Source organism: Chlorocebus sabaeus, chromosome 12 (genome assembly GCF_047675955.1).
Source record: "Chlorocebus sabaeus isolate Y175 chromosome 12, mChlSab1.0.hap1, whole genome shotgun sequence".
NCBI classification, from domain to species: Eukaryota; Metazoa; Chordata; class Mammalia; order Primates; family Cercopithecidae; genus Chlorocebus; species Chlorocebus sabaeus.
In genome coordinates, this window is record NC_132915.1 from 3,396,668 (window position 1) to 3,421,148 (window position 24,481).

Consider the following 24,481-nt stretch of genomic DNA (forward strand, 5'->3'; position numbering starts at 1 on the left):
AATAGAGACCTGAATTTTTTTTTTTTTTTTTTTCTGAGACAGTGTCTCGCTCTGTCGCCCAGGCTGGAGTGCAGTGGCATGATCTCGGCTCACTGCAAGCTCCACCTCCCGGGTTCACGCCATCCTCCTGCCTCAGTCTCCCGAGTAGCTGGGACTACAGGCACCCACCACCACCCCCGGCTAATTGTTTTTGCATTTTTAGTAGAGACGAGGTTTCACCGTGTTAGCCAAGATGGTCTCAATCTCCTGACCTCATGATCCGCCCGCCTCAGCCTCCCAAAGTGCTGGGATTACAGGTATGAGCCACCATGCCCAGCAGAGACCTGAAATTTTTTAGAGAAGACATGTGCAGATAGATATTTAACTGATTAATGTCCTCTGTTAATTACTTGAACATTACTAGCCAATACATGTGAGCTTTTGCAGACAAAGGGTTGCAGCCATGTAGTCCAATTCTTGTTGGTTACATGTCAACAACCTGTGACCCACTGCACCTGTAAAATACTGTTAGCCCTGTTTTCACTCTCATTATTTAATACAAATGATCACTGTTCTTTTTTATTATTTTCTCTTCCCTTAATTTTCTTACTCTCAGATTTTTTCCACCACACCATCTTCTTCTTGCATAAACCTAACACCCTCTGCTGGTATGTAACATTCTTTATTCTCAAGGGCGGCATCTTAAAGGGCGTTTCATACCTTTGGGTCTTACAGTAATTTAGTTGTGGGTCCACAGCTGGGAAGCTCAGTATCAAGACTGCCCAATCACTGATAAGAAGAGATAGACAAGCCAGCTGGTGATCACACTTGACAAAGGCTAACAGTGAACTCCGCCTAGGCGACGGGGAGGTCCAGGAGCAGGGGTGCATGCTGTGAAGGGTAAGCCCTCAAACAAGGTGAACAGCAGTGAGGTAAGGGCTTATTCCCTCCTCGAAGATTTTGTTATTATCTTGCCTCTCCCCAGATACAATCCTTTAAAGGTTTCTTATTTTCTTTTTAAGAAAATTCTATACGTCCCTCGTTTTCAAGGCCATCTCCAAATTGGCTTCAAAGGGTCTTTCTATTCACAGCTTCCATTAGTCTCTTCCAGGCTCCTACGCAAACAAGATCATTTATTTATTTATTCATTTTCTTAAAAGTACACCCATTTCCAGCCTCATTCTTTCTCTCTCACATGTGCGCACACTAACCAACTAAAGATGGATTCTAGATCTCCATCATGAAGACTTCTTTAAGCCTCCCAGGGAGGAAGAACCTTCAAGCTTACCACGAAGAAAATATTTTCTTTTTTATACCTCTTCCACAGAGAAATCTTTACCTTTCTATACCATTTTTATGTAGCTTTTAAGTTGTGTCACAAATATTGTAGTGTCCCTATTAACCTCTAAGCTTCTTGAAGAAAGGAATTGTGTCTAACCCTTTTTCTGCCTTAACCGTAGTAAAACTTTACTGATTGAAGAATGAACGTGGAAGGATGTTTTTGGGGAATAGCCTTTTGTTTAATACTCAGTAAGTTGGTTTCTATCTTATCTCTTCATAAAACTCCACAAAGTGACAGAATTCTTTCCTTTAATTGAGATCATTTTCAGCTCTAGTCTACCTCCAGATGGTCTGTTTTAAATTAATGGCTAAAATTTTACTACTCTTGAGAACTTGGGCAAACTAATCAACCGTTCTTAGTCTCAGCGTGCTCTTTATAAAATGAAGGAAACGTTAATACTTCCACTGCTTTGTGAGGCCTGAATGAGATGCGAGTACCTTAGTTCATCTCAGGGCCCTGTGCTCAGTAATCATCTACTCTTAGGACTGAGCTGAAAGAACAAGCACATTCAAAGAAACAATGGGGTTTACTTTTTTTTCCCAAAAAAGTATTTTTATTGTTTGGCAACCAATAAAGAGTACATAATTCTTCTATCTCTTCTTTCTCTTTTTATTTAAATAAGCAGGCAATCAAACATATAGTTTTTTTCCTGTTAAAAACATATTCATTATGTAGACAAAATTTAAGAATGTTAGAAAAACTTCAATGTAGCGATAATAAGAGTCATATAATTAGATATGCCTGTGTTTTAATGACTATTTTGATTTACATGATACCAAGGGTCTGTGTAGGAAGATAAGTTTAGCCCAAAACAATCTTAGCTGAAGCAAATGCAAAACAGGAAATTTAGACACAAGGAAATAAACACTAGTCCTAAAGTATGCTTTTTAAAATAGCTTTAACGCAGCATAGAGCTTTGCATCTATATCTGTGAACAAAATTATCCATGCAGCTGTTCAATATCTTGCCAGAATTGTAAACTTCAAATTAGGATACAAACTAAATGTCACTCAAGAAAGTGGTCATGAGGCTGGACTCAGTCGTTGGTAATTATTCTTGACTCATCAGCAAGGGCAGAGCTGATTTTACCATTTCATTAACAAATCACTTCTGAACAGTTTCCTCCCAGGTGCTTAAGAATGAAGAAGTGGCTGTCAGGACTGCACTGGTGATATTTTTCAAAATGTGGATCCCTGGTCATATTAAAGTAAAAAATTTTCCCCGTCAGGTTAGCAGAAATGTAAAATGGAGACTGGAATTTAGATGTAGAATTTTGTGTCAGAACCACGTTTGACAGCCAATTACACACATCTGGCCCACAGTTAAGAATGTGAACTAACAGCATTAAGAGCCAGACATCCTGGGTTCAAATCCCAGCTCTGCCATATAAGGCTTGGCCTTTCTGTGCCTCAGTAGTCTCATCTGCAAAATCAGGATGATATCATCCTCCAAGGACTACTATGAGGATTAAATTTCTTTTTTTTTTGGCAGTTTTTACATTTATTTAAACAGAAAACGTGCACACGAGCTGTCTACTCATTTTCTTCACTGCGCAGCCTGGCATTGGGGTTGGTGACTCTGATGGCCAGTTGGGCAGCTCTTTCCACTATGGCTTTGCAGTTCTTGGAGGAAACATCGTGAGCAATCTCGGCACAGTAAGATCTGTTGCACATCAGCAGCACTTCCAGCTCCTTGACGTTGTGGACCAGGAACTTCTGGAAGCCACTGGGCAGCATGTGCTTTGTTTTTTTGTTGCTCCCATAACCAATGTTGGGCATCAAGATCTGGTCCTTGAATCTTCTACGAACCCTGTTGTCAATGCCTCTGGGTTTCCGCCAGTTACGCTTAATTTTGACATATCAGTCTGACTGGTGCCGGATGAACTTCTTGGTTCTTTTTTTGACGATCTTGGCCTTCACAAGGGGTCTGAGGGCGGCCATGATGCCGAGGAGGAGATGGCTGCCACCTTGGTAGGCAGCGCCCAGGAAGAGAGGATTAAATTGTTAATATGTTTAAAGTGCTTGGAACAGAACACACACACCCTGTGAAGTCATAACTATTATTATTACATTAACACTTCTCTTTTTTAAAAAGGACGCTTTTTCTATTAGTTAAGACAAAACATGCCATATACTTGCAAATTACTAAAACAATTATTGAAATTAAAATTCTGTAGGAGAGTGACTTAAATTTTCTTTGTAATCAGAATGGATATGCCTCCAGCTCCATTCTTGAAGCAGGATGCATGCCAAGGTCAGAAGGAAAGTGACTTCTGCTTTCACAAACCTGTGACAGAATGGGATCTGGGATGAGTCCCCCACTCAGGGGCTCACCTTTCCCACCGTGTCAGGCAACACATCAGGGAGGCTCAATTCTTTCAATTCAAGGAATGCACATTTCATTGCTTGAAAGAGGACATTTTAAATGTTTCTTGAAAGGTTATACAGCATATTATGACAGACTTAGGACAACAAACAACGCTTCTGTTAACTGTTAGAGTTCTCTCCGGCAGTGTTATTATGAGTCAACTGCTCAGTAAGAAGATGGTTAATACTGAGTGACAACTTGATTAGATTGAAGGATGCAAAGTATTGTTCCTGGGTGTGTCTGGGAGGGTGTTGCCAAAGGAAATTAACATTTGAGTCAGTGGGCTGGGAGAGGCAGACCCACTCTCAACCTGGTGGGCACCATCTAATCAGCTGCCAGCGAGGAAGCAGGAGAAGATGGAAGAGCGGACTACTGAGTCTTGCAGCCTTCATCTTTCTCCCGTGCTGGCTGCTTCCTGCCCTCGAACATCAGACTCCAAGTTCTTCAGCTTTTGGACTCTTGGACTTACACCAGTGGTTTTCCAGGGGCTCTCGAACCTTTGGTCACAGACTGAAGGCTGCACTGTCAGCTTCCCTACTTTTGAGGTTTGGGGACTCAGATTGAACCGCCATTGGCTTGCTTGCTCCTTAACTTGCAGACAGCCTATCCTGGGATTTTACCTTGTGATCGTGTGAGTCAATACTCCTTCATAAACTCTCTTTTGTATATACATATATCCTATTACTTCTGTTCCTCGAGAGAACCCTAATACAAGGGATTAACATCAGAATTTTGAATTCACCTAAAAGCAAGTGAGGTTACATGAAGTAAGCACAAGAATGCCCTCTAAAATGTACCTTAAGTTAAATGGAAAGTAAAAGAAGAGATCAGAATTTTTTTTTTACATTACTGGAATGTTGTTTCTTATAAAAGGCATACTTTAATTCAGCAAGTAATTTCAGAGGGTCTGAAGACTAAACTACAGGTTAAAAAACATTGCCGGCTGTGCGCGGTGGCTCACACCTGCAATCCCAGCACTTTGGGAGGCTGTGGCAGGCAGATCATGAGGTCAGGAGTTCCAGATCATCCTGGCTAACACGGTGAAACCCCGTCTCTACTAAAAATACAAAAAATTAGCCTGGCATAGTGGCACACGCCTGTAGTCCCAGCTAATCAGGAGACTGAGGCAAGAGAATCGCTTGAAACCGGGAGGCGGAGGTTGCAGTGAGCCGAGATCACGCCACTGCACTCCAGCCTGGGTGACAGAGTGAGACTCCATCTCAAAACAAAACAAACAAACAACAACAAAAAACAAAACATTGCCAATGTTTCCATATTGTGGGAAAGTTATTTATAGAGAAACAATTTATTATTTTATTAGACCATGCAGATTATGGTGGTGTGATATTATACGTACAGAAATACAATATAGAATAATACTATAGTTTCTTTTAAAAGAGCCTTCTACATGTTGCAAAAATCTGATTTTTAATTTAATAGGACTTTAAGTAATCAAGAACATTTTATTAAGAAACACAGCAAGGATTAGTATTGTAAAAATTATCTGTTTGTTTTATTAATCATGGAGAAAAGTTGTCACAATACTTGCCCTTTATGATATTTCAATAAGAATTACCTGCCAAATAATATGGTGATATCCGTAGCAATAACAATCTCATTGACTTTTGAGTTAAAAATTTACCTTATGCTGCAGATGGTTGGTTCCCATGCCCTGAGAAACACAAGATGCTCCATGGAAGTGCTGATGATTTTACCATCGTAAAACCAGTTGTATTCACATGTCACATGCCCCGGAAGTCAAGCACGACCTACTTAAACCCTTAGCTCTGCAGTATAGAGGTCTCCTTCCTCTCCGAGCTAAGATCTTTTGGGCAAGAAGAGCTATAAGTTTATTAGAATTTGCTCCCACAAGTTCCAGTGAGCAGAGTAGTAACTGAGAACCCAGGCTTTGTGGCCTTATAAATCTGAATCGACTAGCTGTGTATTCTTGGGAAAGTTACTTAACATCTCGGAGCCTCAATATTCTCATTTAAAAAAATGAGAATTTAAAAGTAGCATTGTCATAAGTAATGACGGCTATGTGGTGCCATCTGATTCTTGGCACAGGTCCTTCATGACATTGTAACTATTGTTTTAATTGCACCATGCATTAACAAATAAAATGTATGAATTAAATGAAGCTACCTTAACTAAAGCTGGTAATTAATGAAAAATGCTAATCATAACTGGAAAAAAAATTTATTTTCTTCTTTTAAAATCAGGATCCCTGATAAAAATTTACCCATAATACAAATCTACCCAAAATACAAATCTACCCAAAATGAGATTATCATCCACAATCTCATGTAAAAATATTTAGGTCGGCGTGGTGGCTCATGACTGTAATCCTTGTACCTTGGGAGGCCAAGGCAGGTGGATCACCTGAGGTCAGGAGTTTGAGACCAACCTGGCCAACATGTTGCAACCCTATCTCTACTGAAAATACAATAATTAGTCGGGCATGGTGGCGGGTGCCTGTAATCCCAGCTACTCAGGAGGCTGACACAGGAGAATCACTTGAACCCGGGAGGCGCAGGTTGCAGTGAGCCAAGACCATGCCATTGCACTTCAGCCTGGGCGACAAGAGTGAAACTCCATCTCAAAATAAGTAAATAAATAAAAATATTTAAAACACAGATTTTTTTTAAAAGCATTTGGTAGCCTGACCAATAACTGGAGAGAGAAAAAGTAATGCTCCAAGAATAAACTATTATATTTTAATTCTCAAGTCATTTAAATTGATAATTTTATGGGTCCTTGCACATAAACAGCTGAAATGTTAAATCAATTCATTAAAGTGTGCATAAATTCACTAAATGTTCTTAATCATCATTAAGCCTTAAACAACCTGTGACATCAAAATGATTACAAAGAAACAGTCATAAATTACTTTGAGTTATCAACTGTATATTTAAATACTGGGATACTAGTAAGCTATTTGGTATTTTAGGGGATATTAAATATTCCATCTCTAATATAATTTATATTGTGTCATGCTTCCTGTAAGTTTTTAAACAGAAACTTTAAGAAAGTGATTATGCGCTTAAAAAAAAATCATATCAAGCAATATAAAATCTGAACACCAGATTGGTACAAAATGTGGCTATCACATAAAAGTAACCTGGCATTGAAAATGAGAAGCTGTTACCCTGTGAAATTATAATGTAAAAACACACTAGATAAAATGCAGTATCTTGAGTATAATCTGTTATGAATTCTGAAATTGTGTACAAAATGTATATTGTATGGTTTTTAAGACCTCTCTCACATGTAGACTCTTGACATACTTGGCCTGTAAAAGATATATAGGCTGACAGACCTAGGAGAAAAATTGCTATGTTCTGAGCCCAATGTGCCTCTTTGGTACATAAGTATCATTTACAAGAACAATCATGATTCTTTGATTCCAAACTGTTGCCCCAGTTATGAACTGATTGCTCATACCTGTGGCACCAGTCACTCCATCAAACCTTCATTCTGGGCTGCACACTCCTGGAAGGAACCATGAAGGAGGTTTGAGGGCAAATATCCTTTGTGTTAGGATCTGGCTCATGTCCACATCCCCCTTGCTGGTACTATATTCAGTCCATGAAGACCTACTGGATTCTAGACCTTTGTAGTAGATCTAAAACTCCAGAATAAGTTACAGAATTTTACTTTGTGGTCCTTCTGTTTCTTAGCATTTTTGTCTTAATCAGTTTAGGCTGACGTAACAAATTACCATAAACTGGGTGGCATAAACAAGGAATATTTATTTCTCATAGTTCTGGTGGCTGGAAAGTCCAAGATCAAGGCATCAGCATGGTTGAGTTCCAGTAACTGCTGACTGCAGACTGCTGATTTCTTGTTTTATTCCTACATGGTGGAAAAAAAGCAAGCTAGTTCTCTGGCCTCTTCTGTCAAAGTTGTAAAATTTCATATTCAGACATATAAAAGTTATAATTCTTATTTCAAATTGAGAATCAGTAGGGTGATAGGCATGTTAGCAAGAAACATAATTATCTCCATATATAAACTAATTTTAAATATTACAGTTTATTTTTCCAGGTACTAATTCCTTGGCTCTTATAAAATGTATACTTCAGAAGATCCCTTTCCTTGTTTCTGCTTTTTATTCCAATTTTATAACTTCTCATAAAAAATGAAATAAGATAAATTTAAATGCTGTGTAATTCATCTATCTGGAAAAGAACATCATTCTTCTGACAACACTGAACATGTAGATGAGGAATCACAGTAGAGGAAAGCTATCCTAGTGGGACCAAGTATCCCAGTGGTCACAGACTTAAGAGAAGGGATTCAGGATGTTAGGGATGTAGGGGAGGAAAAACACCATTCACTTCCGCCATCTTTTTGTCCACAGTCAATTTTGTCTGAGAGTAGTGATTGCTATAGAGGTGAAGAGTTAAGAAATACAGAGATTCATCTTCATTTCTGACCATTTCACCTCCAAATATCCATTAAAAGCACTAGTGTAAACTAATTTTATTACTCGTATCCTCCTGCAAGCCTGGAGGACATTGCCTGTGTCCCCCCACCCCCGCCCGCCCACATTGATTTCTTCAACCAGTTTTTGATTCCATTGTTTCCACCCTGATATAACATAAAAGACAATATGGAACATACAAGTAACATTTATATCCTGGAAGGCTTTCTCCACCTCAGAGAGATGACAGATGTCTCCATGTATAAAGTTGATTCCTTCCAGAATGGTTTGAGCAGGGATACTTATGTCAAACAGAATCACATGGACTCCCCTATGATTCAGAAACAGCCTAGGCAGAACCCAAAATATCTACCACTTCCTGTAATGACAACAATTTCTTTTTAAAAAAATAATTTTGACTTTTATTTTGTATGCAGGGGATATACCTGCAAGTTTTTTACACAGGTATGTGCTGTAATGCTGATGTTTAGGATATAGATTCCATCACTCAGGTAGTGAGCATATTACCTAACAGGTAGTTTTTCAACCCATCCCCCCTCCCGCCCCTTCTAGTAGTTCACAGTGTCTAGTGTTACCATATTTATATCAATGTGTACTCAGTGTTTAGCTTCCCCTTCCAAGTGAGAACAAGCTGTATTTGGTTTTCCATTCCTATATTATAATAATTTACTTAGGGTTACAGACTCCAGTTGTATCCATGATTCTGAAAAGGATGTGAATTCATTCTTTCTTATGGTTGTGTAGTATTCTGTGGTGTATATGTACTACATTTTAAAAATTCAATCTACTGTTGATAAGTACCCAGGTTAATTCCATGTCTTTGCTGTTGTGAATAACGCTGTTATGAACATACAAGTCTATGTGTCTTTTTGGTAGAATGATTTATTTTCCCTTTGGTATATGCCCAATAATAGGATTGGTAGGTTAAATGGTAGTTCTAAGTTCTTTGAGAAATCTTCAATTGCTTTCCACAATGACTGAACCAATTCACATTCTCCTCAACAGTTTATAAGCATTCCTTTTATCCACAGCCTCACCAGCATCTGTTGTTTTTTGACCTTTTCATAATAGCCATTCTGACTGGAGTGAGATGGTATCTTACTGTGGTTCTGATTTGCATTGCTCTGATGATTAGTGATGTTGGACATTTTTTCATATATTTGTTGACCGCTTATATGTCTTCTTTTGAGAAGTATCTGTTCATATCCTTTGCCCATTTTTTAATGGGGTTATTTGTTTGTTTGTTTTTTCTTGATTTGTTTAAGTTCCTCATAGGTTCTGGATATTAAACCTTTGTTGGATTCATAGTTTGCAGATATTTTCTCCTATTATGTAGGTTGTCTGTTTACTCTACTGACAGTTTCTTTTGATGAGCAGAAGCTTTTTAATCTAATTAGGTCCCACTTGTCAGTTTTTGGTTTTGTTGCAACTGCTTTTGGGGACTTAGCCAAAAATTCTTTGCCAAGGCTCATGTCCAGAATACTGTTTCTCCTAGGTTTTCTTCCAGGATTCTTATAGTTTGAGGTTGTACATTTAAATCTTGAATTCATGTTGAGTTAATTTTTGTATATGATGAAAGGTAGGGGTCCAGTTTTATTCTTCTGCATATGGTTGGCTAGTTATTCCAGCACTATTTATTGAATAGGGTGTCCTTTTCCCATTTTTTGTGGGCTTTGTCAAAGAGCAGATGGCTATAGGTATAGAACCACTTCTGGATTATCTATTTTGTTCCATTCATCTGTCTTTTTTGTATCAGTACCAAGCTGTTTTGCTTACTGTAGTCTTATAGTATAGTTTTAAGTTGGGTAGTGTGATGCCTCCAGGTTTGTTCTTTTTGGTTAGGATTGCTTTAGCTATTCAGACTTTTTTTTGGTTCTATATGAATTTCAGAATAGTTTTTTTCTAGTTCTGTGAAAACTGACATTGATGGTTATAACATTAAATCTTTAAACTGCTTTGGGCAGCATGGCCATTTTAACAATATGGATTCTTCCAATCCATCAGCATGGAATTTTTTAAAAATTTATTTATTTGTGTCATCTGTGATTTCTTTCAGCAGTGATTGGCAGTTCTCCTTGTAGCGATCTTTTTTTTCACATTATGGAACCTTTATTTTTCACGTGATTTCTGTACATAAGGAGTATGAGAGTAACCCTTTCACAAATAAAACTGATTTACTAGAATAAACAATGACAAAATTGAACTGGTATTTGATGTGAATCCATAGGATTTTAAGCTTCAAATCCAGCCAAGAAGTTTGTTACAATCTCTTTCAGCTTTGCATCTGATTCTTCTGAGATCTTTCTATCAGCCCTGATAGTGCCCAACAGGGGTTGGTGCCGGCTGACAACATGAGACAAGAAAGCATTCTCAAATTTTGTAATCTTGCTGGGCTCCAGTTTCTCAAGATAGCCCCTTACATTCACATGGATAACCGCTACTTGTTCTTCAATAGCCATGGGAGTATACTGTCTTTGCTTCAGCAACTCAGTTAGACACACACCACAACTCAAAAGTTGTTGAGTGGCAGCATCGAGGTCAGAATTGAACTGGGCAAAAGCAGTGACCTCACAATATTGGGCCAATTCCAGCTTCATGGTACCTGCCACCTGCTTCATAGCCCTGGTTTGGGCAGCAGATCCAACACGAGAAACCGACAGACCGACATTAATGGCAGGGTGGATACCTTTGTAGAACAATTCTGTTTCCAAGAAAATCTGTCTGTTAGTGATAGAAATGACATTCATTGGAATGTAAGCAGACACATCACCGGCCTGTGTTTCTATGACTGACAAAGCAGTCAAGGAGCCACCACCAAAAGCATTGTTCATCTTGGCTGTTCTCTCCAGCAACCGGGAGTATAGGTAGAACACATCACCAGAATAGGCCTGATGAGCAGGGGGTTGGCAGAGCAACAGAAACATCTGATGGTAAGCAACAGCCTGTTTGGATAAGTCGTCATAGATAATCAAGGCATGTTTGCCATTGTCTCTAAAATACTCTCCCATGGAACAGCCAGTGTAAGGAGCCAGTTACTGAAGTGGGGCAGCATCCGAGGCCATAGCTGACACCACAATGGTGTATTTCATGGCATCTGCATCTGTAAGTCTCTTCACCAACTGGGCAACAGTGGATCTCTTTTGACCAATAGCAACACAGATACAGTATAGCTTCTTCTTTTCATCAGATCCATCATTGAAACGTTTCTGGTTAATGATTGTGTCAATAGCAATTGAGATTTTCCCAGTCTGTCTATTACCAATAATCAGCTCACACTGATCATGACCAATTGGCACCAAGCTATTCACAGCCTTAATGCCAGTCTGCATTGGTTCCCGCACTGAAATTCGAGGAATGATTCCAGGCGCTTTCAGACCAACTCGCCTATGGGTCTTGGAACCAAATGGACCCTTTCCATCAATGGCATTACCAAGGGCATCAACTACATGACCCGGCAGCTCCTCACCAACTGGAACATCCACAATGGCTCCTGTCCTCTTCACTGTATCTCCTTCCTTAATTAGTTTATCATTTCCAAACACGACAACACCAACATTGTCAGGTTTGTAGAGATCTTAACCTTCTTGGTTAGCTGTATTCCTAGATATTTCATTTTTGTGTGTGGCTATTGTAAATGGGATTGTGTTCTTGATTTGGCTCTCAGCTTGAACATTATTGGGTGTATATGTAACCAGCTCAAGTCCAGCTGCTCTCCTCTCAGAAGTCAAAGCATGAGAACTGAGGTGTGGTGAAAGGAAAGCAACTTTTATTGGTCAAATGCTAGCAGATGGGAGAATGTCTGGGCATAAGCCTCAAAAGAGCCATCTCAGCCTTCTGGGCTGAGTGAAGGGGTTTAAGAAGGAAAAAGGTGTGGGATATGAACATGAGTAGTGAAAAGGGAGTGCATAGCTGCATGTCTTGTTCCCATAGTTATCTCAAGTAATCTCCCATCTAGAGATCTGATTTGCATCATCCTGACTTGGGCGTAACTCCCCTTGAGTGGGAAGATCTGCAGCTGGGTCTCTCTGCTTGATTTGTTTCAAAATTGGCTCCTGGAATTTCTAAGCAAGCACATAGTTAGATGGGCAAGCACTGTGCACAGATATGCCTGTTGGGAAAGGGCATAACAAAGAGTCTTACACTACAAGGCTACATTCTGAGATTAGGAAGGAGAGGAAAAAAATGGTTTAAAAATGTATTTCAAGGCTGAGGTACTCAGTTATATATAGAAATGCTATTGATTTTTGTACATCATTTTTGTATCCTGAAACATTCTTGAGGTCATTTAGCAGTTTGATGGGCCTTTTGGCAGAGTCTTTAGGGTTTTCTAGATATAGAATCATATTATCAGTGGCCAAGCATGGTGGCTTACACCTGTAATCTCAGCACTTTGGGAGGCCAAGGCAGGCAGATTACTTGAGGTCAGGAGTTCAAGATCAGCCTGGCCAACATGGTGAAACCCATCTCTACTAAAAAATACAAAAATTAGCTAGGCATGGTGGTGAATGCTTGTAATCCTAGCTACTCTGGAGGCTGAGGCAGGTGAATCACTTGAACCTAGGAGGCAGAGGCTACAGTGAGGTGAAATGGTGACAGTGCACTCCAGCCTGGGCGATAGAGGGAGACTCAGTTTCAAAAAAAGAGAAAATCGTACTGTCAGTGAAGAGAAACAATTTGACCTCTTCTTTTACTATGTGGATGTCTTTTCTGTTTGTTTGTTTTTTGTTTTTGTAATTTTAGTAGAGACAGGGTTTCACCGTGTTAGCCAGGGTGGTCTCGATCTCCTGACCTCGTGATCTGCCCGCCTTGGCCTCCCAAAGTGCTGGGATTACAGGCATGAGCCACCGCGCCCAGCCACGGATGTCTTTTATTTCTTCCTCTTGCCTAATTGTTCTGACTAGGACTGCCAGTACTATATTGAATAATAGCAGTGACAGTAGACATCATTGTCTTGTTTTTGTTCTTAGGGGGAATGCTTCTGGCTTTTGCCCAGTCAGTATGATGGGTTTGGTATAGACGACTCTTATTATTTTGAGGTATGTACCTTAGATGCCTAGTTTGTTGAGGGCTTTTATCATGAAGGGATGTTGGATTTTGTTGAAAGCTTTTTTTACATCTACTGAGATGATCATATGGTTTTGCTTTTAATTCTGTTACTGTGGTGGATCACATTTATTGATTTGCATATGTTCAACCAACCTTGCATCCCAGGAGTAAAGCCTGCCTTATTGTAGTAAATTAACTTTTTGATGTGCTGCTGGATTCAGTTTGCTAGTATTGTGTTTAGAATTTTTGCACCTATGTTCGTTAGGTATACTGGCCTGAAGTTTTCTTTTTTTGTTGTGTCTCTGCCAGATTTTCGTATCAGACTGATTCTGGCTTTGTAGGATAAGTTAGAGAGGTACCCTTCCTTTTCAATTTTTTTGAATAGTTTCAATACGATTAGTATTCTTTTTTTGTCTGAGTTCTTCTTTTTATTTCTGAGAGAATTCGTCTGTGAATCCATCTGGTCCAGGGCTTTTTTTTCTTTTTCTTTTTTTTTCTTTTATGGTTGGCAGTTTCTTTAATATTGATACAATTTTGGAACTTATTGGTCTGTTCAAGTTTTCACTTTCTTTCTGGTTCAATATTGGGAGTTTGTGTGTTTCCAGGAATTTATCCATTTTCTCTAGGTTTTCTTAATTTGTGTACATAGAGCTCTTCATAACAGTCTCTGAGGATCTTTTGTATTTTTGTGGGACCAGTTGCAATGTCTTCTTTGTCATTTCTGATTGTATTTATTTAGATCTTCTCTTTTTTCTTGATTAATATAGCTAGTGGTCTACTGATCTTGTTTATTTGGGTTTTTTTGGGTTTTTTTGTTTGTTTGTTTGTTTGTTTGTTTTTGAGATGGAGTCTCTCTCTGTCGCCCAGGCTGGAGTGCAGTGGTGTGATCTCGGCTCACTGCAAGCTCCGCCTCCTGGGTTCATGCCATTCTCCTGCCCCAGCCTCCTGAGTAGCTGGGACTACAGGCGCCCGCCAGCACACCCAGCTAATTTTTTTTTGTATTTTTAGTAGATACGAGGTTTCACCGTGTTAGCCAGGATGGTCTCAATCTCCTAACCTTGTGATCCTCCCACCTCAGCCTCCCAAAGTGCTGGGATTACAGGCATGAGCCACTGCGCCCTGCCAATCTTTTTTATTCTTTTGAAGAAAAAACTCTTTGCTTCATTGATCTTTTGTATGGATTTTTGTGTCTAAATTTCATTCAGTTCTTCTCTAATTTTAGATATTTATTATCTTCTGCTTGCTTTGGGGTTGGCTTGTTTTTTTTCTAGTTCCTCTAGATGCAAAGGCACATTGTTAATTTGAGACCTTTCTAATTTCTTGCTGAAGGTGCTTAGTGCTAGAAACTTTTCTCTTAATACTGCTCTAGCTGTGTCCCAGAGATTTTGGTAAGCTGTGTCCCTATTTTCATTTATTTCAAAGAATTTTTTTATTTCGTCCTTCATTTTATTGTTCACTGAGGCGTTACTCTGGAGTAAGTTGTTCAATTTCCATGTATTCGTGTAGTTTTGGGGGGCTAGGACTGATTTCAGCTTCATCCTCCAGACCATTGAGATTGGGTCCTAGCTGTTCTGGGGGATCCAAAGTGCTCCTGGGCCACCAGGAAGGTACTCAGGCAAAGCAAAGCACCCAGGCTTGGCAGCAGAGGCTACTCTGTGCATACCTCCTGCAGGGTGGCCAGGCAGGGGTCCTGCTGGTGGGCAGGAGGGTCTACAAAAAAAAAGTTTCCCAGTCCCACAGGGAAGCCAGCCACACTCTCTCCTGGGCCAGCAATCAGCTGAGGCTAGAGTTGCTTATACGGAGATGGGGAGCCCTAGGGGATGGGTGTCTAGGCCATGCTCTGCCACAGCTGCCACATGTACAAAAGCTCCTGGACTCCGTGCCAGTGAAGCCCTGTCTCTGCCTACTCTCTTTGAAGATCCCCCTGGCAGCTCATATGTCCATGGAGAATGTGAAGTTCTATGTACCTAGGATACCAGAGGTCCACAGTGAGTGTGGCCTGTCCCTCCATCCCTCCACTTATCCCTTCCCCAGGAGACATTCAGGTCTGGGAACTAGCCCTGTCACGCAAGTATCCTGTGCAGGGTTCCCAGCTTCCTCCCTCTTCAGCCTTGTTGTCTGCATCACCTCTTTAATGACTCTCCGTATTTTCTCTCTGAAGATGGGCTCAAAATATGTTGGTGTACTCAATATTTTGGTCTCTCTCAGTGGGAGCAGAGCTTCCTGGTTGTGTCTAGTTGGCCATCTTGTCATGGTAACAGTTTCTTTTGGAGATTTTTTTTGGAGTCCATTTGTGGCAGTTGAAAGATAAGTAGACAGTGGTGGCAGATGACAACTGGGTCCACAGACTGCACAAGGAAGAGTAGCCTGTGGCAGAGAGCTTACTTGAAGAAATGGCTGGAAACTTCCCAAATCTGAAAAAGGAAACTGACAACCAAATTTCAGAAGTTTGAAGGACTCTGTCTAAGATGAACCTAAAGATCCAACACCATGACACATTATAATCAGTCAAAAGTCAAAGACAGAGAATCTTGAAAGCAGCAAGAGAAAAGTGACTTATATACAAGAGAACTCTCATAAGATTATCAGCAAACTCATCAGCAGGAACATTCCAGACTGAAAGGGAATGGGGTAGTATATTCAAAGGGCTGAAAGAGAAAGAAAATTGCCAACTAAGAATACACAGCAAATCTGCCCTTCAAAAATGAAGGAGAAATAAAGACCTTCCCAGATAAACAAAAGCTGAAGAAGTTCATCACCATTAACCTGCCTTGCTAGAATTACTAATAGTAGTACTTCAAGTTGAAATAAAGGAAAGCTAGATACCAACTTGAAAGCATACAAAAGTATAAGGTTCTGGTAAAGGTAAACATATAGTCAAATGAAGAATCTAGGCCGGGTGTGGTGGCTCACGTCTGTAATCCCACACTTTGGGAGGCCAAGGCGGGCAGATCACGAGGTCAGGAGATCGAGACCACCCTGGCTAACATGGTGAAACCCCATCTTTAGTAAAAACACACACACAAAAAAAAAAAAAAAAAAAAAAAAAAAAAAAAACCTAGCAGGGCATAGTGGCGGGTTCCTGTAGTCCCAGCTACTCAGGAGGCTGAGACAGGAGAATGGCGTGAACCCAGGAGGCAGAGTTTGCAGTGAGCTGAGATTGCACCACTGCACTCCAGCCTGAGCGACAGAGTGAGACTCTGTCAAAAAAAAAAAAAAAGCAGAATCTTGTCATACTACAATAGTGGTCCATAAATCATTTTTAAATCAGGTATAAATAAAAGCATAAAATAACCATAATTATTAAATTATATTAATGGATACAAAATATTAAAAGTATAATTTGTGACATTGATAATGTAAGGTGAATTGGAGGTAAAAGAGTAGAGGTTTTGTATGCAATTGAATTAAATTTTTAGTTTAAATAAATAGTTACAGCTATAAAATGTTTTATACAGAGAAAATTGCTATAGAAGACACATCAAAGAAAATAACAAAGGCCTCAAAGCATACCACTACAAAAAAAAAAATCAATGAAACACAAAGGCAGCAAGAGAGGAAAAGAGGGACAAACAACCCTAAGACATATTGAAAACAATTAACAAAATTGCAACAGTAAGCCCTTCCTTATCAATAATTACTTTAAGTGTGAATGGATTAAACTACGCAATCAAAAGACAGAGTGGCAGAATCAATGTTTTAAAAATCCAAATGCATGCTACCTACAAGAGATTCACTTAGCTTTGAAAACACACATAGGCTGAAAATGAAGGAATAGAAAAATATATACCATGCAAGAGGTAACCAAAATAGCAAGGGTGCCCATACATATATCAGACAAAATAGACATTAAGTTAAAAACTGTCACAAGAGAAAAACAATACACATCATATTGATAAAAGTGTCAATTCACAATACAACATTTATAAATATATATGCATCAAACAGCAGAGCAGCCAAATACATGAAGCAAACATTGATAGAACTAGAGGAAGAATTAGATTTAAAAAAAATAGGAGAATACAATACTCTTCTTTCAATAATAAATAATAAATAGATCAACCAGAAAGAAAAACAAAAAGGAAAAAAAGGACTTGAACAATACTATAAGTGAATTGAATCTAATAGATATATTCCACCCAATGTTAGTATACACATTCTTCTCAGCTGCACATAAAACAGTCTCCAAGACAGAGCACATATTAGGACACAAAACAAGTTTTAACAATTCCAAAAAAAAAAAAAAAAAAAGAAAAGAAAGAATACCAACCATATTTTCTAATCACCATGAAACTAGAAATCTGGACTAGAAAACTCTGCACTGGAAAATTCTCAAAGATGTGGAAATTAAGCAATATACTCTTAAACAACTTGATGAGTCAAGAAATCACTATTTAACAGTATTTTAAAGCAAATGAAAATGAAAACACAATACACCAAAACTGTGGCAGTAAATGTTTATATTTTTAAAAGAAGAAAGATTCAAAATCAATAATTGCAGATAATTTTGTGTCTCAAAGAACTAGAAAAAGAATAATAAACTAAATCCAAAGTTAGTGAAAGGAAGGTCCTAGATTACAGTCAGCAAAAGGAAGGTCACAGACTACAGAAAACATAAATGAAATAGAGAATAAATCAAAACAATAGAAAAATCAATGAAATAAGAGTTTCTTTCTTAAAAAAATAAAAAATTTAACAAACTCTTTCAATAATTAAGAAAATAGAAGTCTAAAGTAACACAAATCAGAAATGAGACATTAAAAATGAGGACACAGAAGTAAAAAGATTACAAGAGACTACTATGAACAATTATACTCCAGTACATTGGATAACTTAGAAGAAATAAATTCTTAGAAATATACTACCTACCAAGACTGAATTGTGAAGAAATTAAAATCTGAACACATCTACAACTGAGGAGATTGAATTAGTAATCAAAAATCTCCCAATGAAGAAAAGCCCCAGGAACAGATGATTTCACTGATGAGTTTTACCAAACATTTAAAGAATAATTAGCATCACTCCTTCTCAAACTCTTCTGAATATTTTCAAAAGAAAAAATACTTTCAAACTCATTTTATCAGGCCAGTATTACCTTAATACCAATGCTAAGGAAGGACACCACGAAAAAACTACACACCAATAATCTTGCTAAATATTGATGCAAAAATCCTCAACAAAATACCATAAACTTAATTCAGCAGTACAGTATGACCAAGTGGTATTTATTCCTGGAATGCAAGGATGGTTCAACATACAAAAATTAGTCAGTGCAATACACTATATTAGCTGAAAGAAAGGTAAAAAAACCACACGGTCACTCAATTAGTGCAATAATAAGCATTTAATAAAATTCAGCACCCTTTCATGATAAAAAAAATTCAATAATATAGAAATAAAAGAAAATTACATCAACATATTAAAAGCCCTATAGGTAACGTCCATAGCTAGCCTCATACTCAAGCTTTCCCTCTACAAATAGAAACAAGGCAAGCATGCCCAGTCTTGCCACTTCTATTCAACACAGTACTGGAAGTTCTAGTCAGAGCAATTAGACAAGAAAAAGGAGTAAAAAGCATTCAAGTTTGAAAAGAAGAAATAAAATTATCTCTGTTTGCAGATGATATAATCCTATATGTAGAAAACCTAAAGGATTACACACACACAACACACACACAGACAGACAACTGTTACAACGAATAAACTAATTCAGTAAAGTTGCAGGAAACAAATCAACATACAAAAATCAGTTGCATTTCTAGACACTAAGAATAAATAATCAGAAAAGGAAATGTTTTTAAATCCCCTTTACAAGAGCACCAAAAAGAATAAAATACTTAGGAATAAACCAAACCAAAGATGCAAAAGACCTGTATACTGAATGCTCTTAATATTGCTGAAAGTAATTAATGAAGACACAAATAAATATAAAGACATCCTATGTACCTGGATTGGAAAAGAATATGGTTACAGCGCTCATACTACCCTCCAAATCTACAGATTCAGTGCAGTCCGTATAAAAATCTTATTTTTTTTTTTGCAGATAATTAAATAATTTGAGATAAAAAATCTCATTTTTTTGCAGAAATAGAAAAAAATTCCAAAATTCATTAAGAATTTCAAGTATTCCAAATAGTCAAGACAATTATGAGAAAGAAAAACAAAGCTAGAGGTCTCACACTTCTCAAGTTCAAAAAACAGTGTAAAGCTACAATGATCAAAACAGCATAATACTGGAATAAAGACACACGTGTAGACCAGTGGGCCAGGATAGAGAGCCCAGAAATAAACTCCCACATATATGGTCAAACAATCTTCCATAAAGGCATCAAGACTATACAATGAGGAAAAGATAGTGTCTTCAACAAATGGTGCTGAGAAAACTTGATATTCACATGTAAAATAATGAAGTTAGACCCTTACCTTCCTGTACCTATACACAAAAATCATTTCTGAATGAATTAACAGCTAGGCGCAGTGGCTCACGCCTGTAATCCCACCACTTTGGGAGGCTGAGGCGGGAGGATAGCTCGAGCCCTGGGCAACGCTGAGGACCCCTGTCTCTACAAAAAATGAAAAAAATTCCCTGGGTGTGGTGGCACGCACCCTGTAGCACCACCTACTGGGAGAGGTGGGGGTGAGGCAGGAGGATTGCTTGAGCCCAGAAGGTTGAGGCTGCAGTGAGCTGTGATGATGCCACTGCACTCCAGCCTGGTTGTCAGAGAGAGACCCTGCCTCAAAACAACAAACAAGTCAAAACGGATTAATGACCTAAATGTAAGACCTAAAATTATAAAACTGTAATTTGTAAAAGTATAATTATAAAACTAAAATTTATAAAATTATAAAATTATCTAGTAAGATAAAAATACAGGGAGAAGCTTCATGTTATTGGATTTGGCAATGATTTCTTGTATATGACACCAAAAGCAGAGGAAATAAAAGCAAAAATATACAAATGGAATTAAATCAAACTTCACATCTTCTGCACAGAAAGGAAATAATGAAGAGAGTGAAAAGGCAACCTACAGAATGGAAGAAAATATTTGCAAACCATGTATCTGATAAGGGTTAATATCCAATCATATAAAGAATTCCTACAACTCAACAACATCAAAACTAGACAGAAAAAAAAAAACCCTATTAACAAAGGACTTGAATAGACATTTCTTTAAGGATGACATCAATATGGCCAACATATGAAAATATGTTCACTATCACTAATCCGAGAAATGCAAATCAAACCAGTGAGATGTCCCCTCACATCTCTTAGCAAGATCACTATCAAAAAACAAAACAGAAACAGAAAATAAGAAATACTGGCAAGGATATGGAGAAATTGAAACCCTTGTGCACTGTTGGTGGCAATGTAAAATGGTGTAGCCACTATGGAAAACAGAAGTTCTTCCAAAAATTTAAAACAGAACCACCATATAGTCCAGCAATCCCACTTCCGAATATATACAAAAAAAATTTTAAGTAGGATTTTGAAAAGATATTTGCACATTCATCTTTATTGCAGTATTATTCATAATAGCCAAGAGTTGGAAGAACACTAATATCTCCTGACAAATTAGCATATAAACACATATTTATACATTAATGTATAAACCATGTATTCACTGGAATATTATTCAGCCTAAAGGAAGAAGAAAATCTTATCGTATGCTACAACATGGATAAGCCTTGAGCACATTGTGCTACACGAAATATGTTAGTCATAAAAGGAATAATGCTGCCTGATTCCCTGTGTATACGATGTCTAAAGTAATCAAATTCACAGAAACAGAGAGTAGAATGTGAGCACCGGAGCTGGGGAGAGGGGGAAACAGGGAGTTTTTCCACGGGTATAGAGTTTCCATTGGGAGTTTTTCCACGGGTGTAGAGTTTCCATTGGGAGTTTTTCCACGGGTATAGAGTTTCCATTTTGCAAGATGGAAAAGTTACAGAAACCTATTGCACAACAACTTGCATACAGTTAACAGTACTGTACTATACACGTGAAAGTGGTTAAAATGTTAAATCTTGTTATTTTTTTCTTTACTCGCAAAAAAAGGAAAGAGGAGCTGATACATGCCACAACATGGAGAATCCTGAAAACACTGTTAACTGAAAGAAGTCAGTAACGAAAGACCACATGTTATTGACTCCACTCATATGAAATGTCCACAATAGGACAATCTACTGGGAGAAAGTAGCCTAGTTACTGCTTAGGAAGACAAGAAGTAATAGCTGAAGCGTGTGGCTTTTTTTTCTTTTTTCTTTTTCCTAAGATGGAGTCTTTCCCTGTCACCCAGGCTGGAGTACAGGGTTCAAGCAATTCTCCTACCTCAGCCTCCCAAGTAACTGGGACTACAGGCACGTGCCACAATGCCTGGCTAATTTTTGTATTTTTAGTGGAGATGGGCTTTCACCATATTGGCCAGGCTGGTCTCAAACATCTCAGGTGATCCGCCCACCTTGGCCTCCCAAACTGCTGGGATTACAGGCATGAGCCACTGCGCCCGGCCATGGCTTTTATTTCTGAGGTGATAAAAATGTTCAAAAGTTGACTATGGTGATGGTTGCACATATCTCTAAAACACTAAAAACTATTGAATTGTTAATTTTATAGGAGTGAATTGTATGGTGCATGAGTCATACCTCAATGAAGCTACGTAGAAAGTAAGTTCTATTGTCTTCTCTTTCCCCTGGCAAAACACCTCAGCTTAGGGCAAGTCTGAACAGAAACCTGAAATAGGGAGTCATCTCAACTTCACTTGTAGTCCATCTAATCATCTATCCACCACAGTTCTCTGATATCTTTAAAACGACTACATTTCCAATTTCTTTACTTTTGGAAAGACTTGTTCCAGTGGGAGTGATGCAGTGCCACTGCCTCCTATATTCTATCTAGAATCAGAACTTCAGCTCCAATCCCTTTGGCCTGATTCCTGCTCCTCAAATACCCCAAAGCCTTTCCCACTTCACTGTACTTACCATTTCCTCCTCTTGAAATGGTTTTCTTTCAAATAGCCGCTAGGCCTTTTCTCATTACATCCATTTCTTCAGGGTTAATGCCACCAAAAAACCTTCCTTCCCAGACTGCCTTGAGTAGCTGGCCCACTTTTACCTTCTATCACTCTCTAACTCCCTTCCCTGCCTTATTTTCTTCATGGCACTTATCACTGTCTGACACCATATATAGTATATATGTTTAATGACTATCTCCCTTGCTAGAATGTAAGTCCCAGGGGCTAGAGAGTTTGTCTTTCTTGCTCTTCACTGAATTCCCAACCCAAGCAGTGGAACTCGTGTATAGTCCATTCCCAGTGAATACTGAGTGAAAGAATACCCTCCACTTTCAATGGGTCGTCCTGGTTACAACTTCTTGTATTATTCAGTCTGTGCATTTTTCTGTATTGCTGGGTACTGGGTTGTCAGGCACGCTACGATAGGTGTCAGGACTAAAACAACGAACGTGCACAGCCTCTGTCCATAGGAACTTACTTATTGGGGATTCACACAAATAAAACATGTACTTGGATTTGAGGGAGTAAATGATGTCATTCATGGAACCTACAAACTTTGAGGAGAGAAGAAAGAACCTGGAGGAGCATCGCATGTCATGACAGGCCGAGTAACTGACCATAGAGGTGAGTGGGAAAAGACCAGGAGCCTCGGGTGGGCCAGAGGCAGGGTACACGGTTTATAGAAAGAAATGCCTGGCCAGGCACAGTGGCTCACGCCTGTAATCCCAGCACGTTGGGAGGCTGAAGCGGGTAGATCATCTCAAGTCAGGGGTTCAAGACCAGCCTGGCCAACACGGTGAAACCCTGTCTCTGCTAATAATACAAAAATTAGCCGGGCGTGGTGGTGGGCACCTGTAATCCCAGCTACTCAGGAGGGTGAGGCAAGAGAATCGCTTTAACCCGGGAGGCAGAGGTTGCAGTGATCTGAGATTGCACGATGGCACTCCAGCCTGGACAACAAGAGTGAAACTCCATCTCCCCCAACCCACAAAAAAAAGAAATACCTGTTGGCTGGGTGCGGTGGCTCATGCCTGTAATCCCAGCACTTTGGGAGGCTGAGGTGGGCGGATCATGAGGTCAGGAGATCGAGACCATCCTGGCTAACACAGTGAAACCCCGTCTCTACTAAAAATACAAAAAACTAGCCAGGCGTGGTGGCGGGCGCCTATAGTCCCAGCTACTTGGGAGGCTGAGGCAGGAGAACGACGTGAACTCGGGAGGTGCAGCTTGCAGTGAGCCGAGGTCACACCACTGCACTCCAGCCAGGGGGACAGAGCGAGACTCCATCTGAAAAAAAGAAAAGAAAAGAAAAGAAATGCCTGCAGAGTTCAAAGACTGAAGAAAATAAGTGCCCAGTGTATCTTCTAATAAAGAGGCTTTGTTGACCCTGGAAGGAAACACTGCAGTAGAAGAGTGAAGATGCCAAACTGCAGGAGTCTGGAGAGAGAATGAAATAAACCAGGAGGGGAGCGTGGACAACTGTACCGTGGGTCTGAAGAATTTAGAAGATATAGGGAAATACTTAGAAGCAAACATACGGTTGAGAGTGGTCATATTGATTGGTTAAAGAGAGGACAGAAATAAGTGTAAGTGCTGCTGGAGAAGAGCTGGGAAAATGCTCCACTACCTGGAGAATTTTCAGGTAGTGGAGAGAGGGAGAGGAATAAGCTAACTGAGCTAACGGCTGAGCTAACAGAGTACAGGTAGAATGGTTGGGCATGGAGGGAGATATCTCTTCCCCTTGGCAAGGTGGGCACAGACATAGGTGAGTGCTTTCAGGAGTGAAGGCAGAAGTGAGAGGGAACAAAGACAAATGTTATACTTTTTTCTGCCATATACCTAGCACCCTTTGCCTGGCACATTACAGATGTCTAATACGTAAGTGCAGAATAAATGAATTACACTTTCATGTAGTGATGTGATAAAGAAAACTAAACCACAATAGAGGTTTGAAATATGCTCGTGGGAAGTGAAAGAGAAAGTTGCCCAGGAAAATATAGAAATACCAGGTGGTATTCCAATTGAGTTTGGCAACTATGCCTTTCAAACGAACTTTTAATGCAGTTATGTGAGTTTCTCCATCTGTAGGAGAGTTGTTTGTGTAGGAGGAGATCAGAAGACAGTCTGGTGGATTGTGATGTGAAATCTTTTTCCACAGGACGTACAGTAGAAAGACAAAGTAGTAGAGTAATGGGAATACTGATAAAGATTGTCACAATAACCCAATTCATTCTTTACAATAAAATGAAGAAAGGCAGAGTGGAGGTGACGAGTGATGGCTGGAGGAAT

General features: G+C 39.2%; 2 pseudogenes; both read right to left on the reverse strand.

Moving 5' to 3' along the window:
* Positions 1 to 2,763: 2,763 nt before the first annotated feature.
* On the reverse strand, positions 2,764 to 3,321 carry LOC103219798 (large ribosomal subunit protein eL32-like; annotated as a pseudogene).
* Positions 3,322 to 10,326: 7,005 nt separating this feature from the next.
* On the reverse strand, positions 10,327 to 11,733 carry LOC103219916 (ATP synthase subunit alpha, mitochondrial pseudogene; annotated as a pseudogene).
* Between the last annotated feature and the right edge of the window lie 12,748 nt (positions 11,734 to 24,481).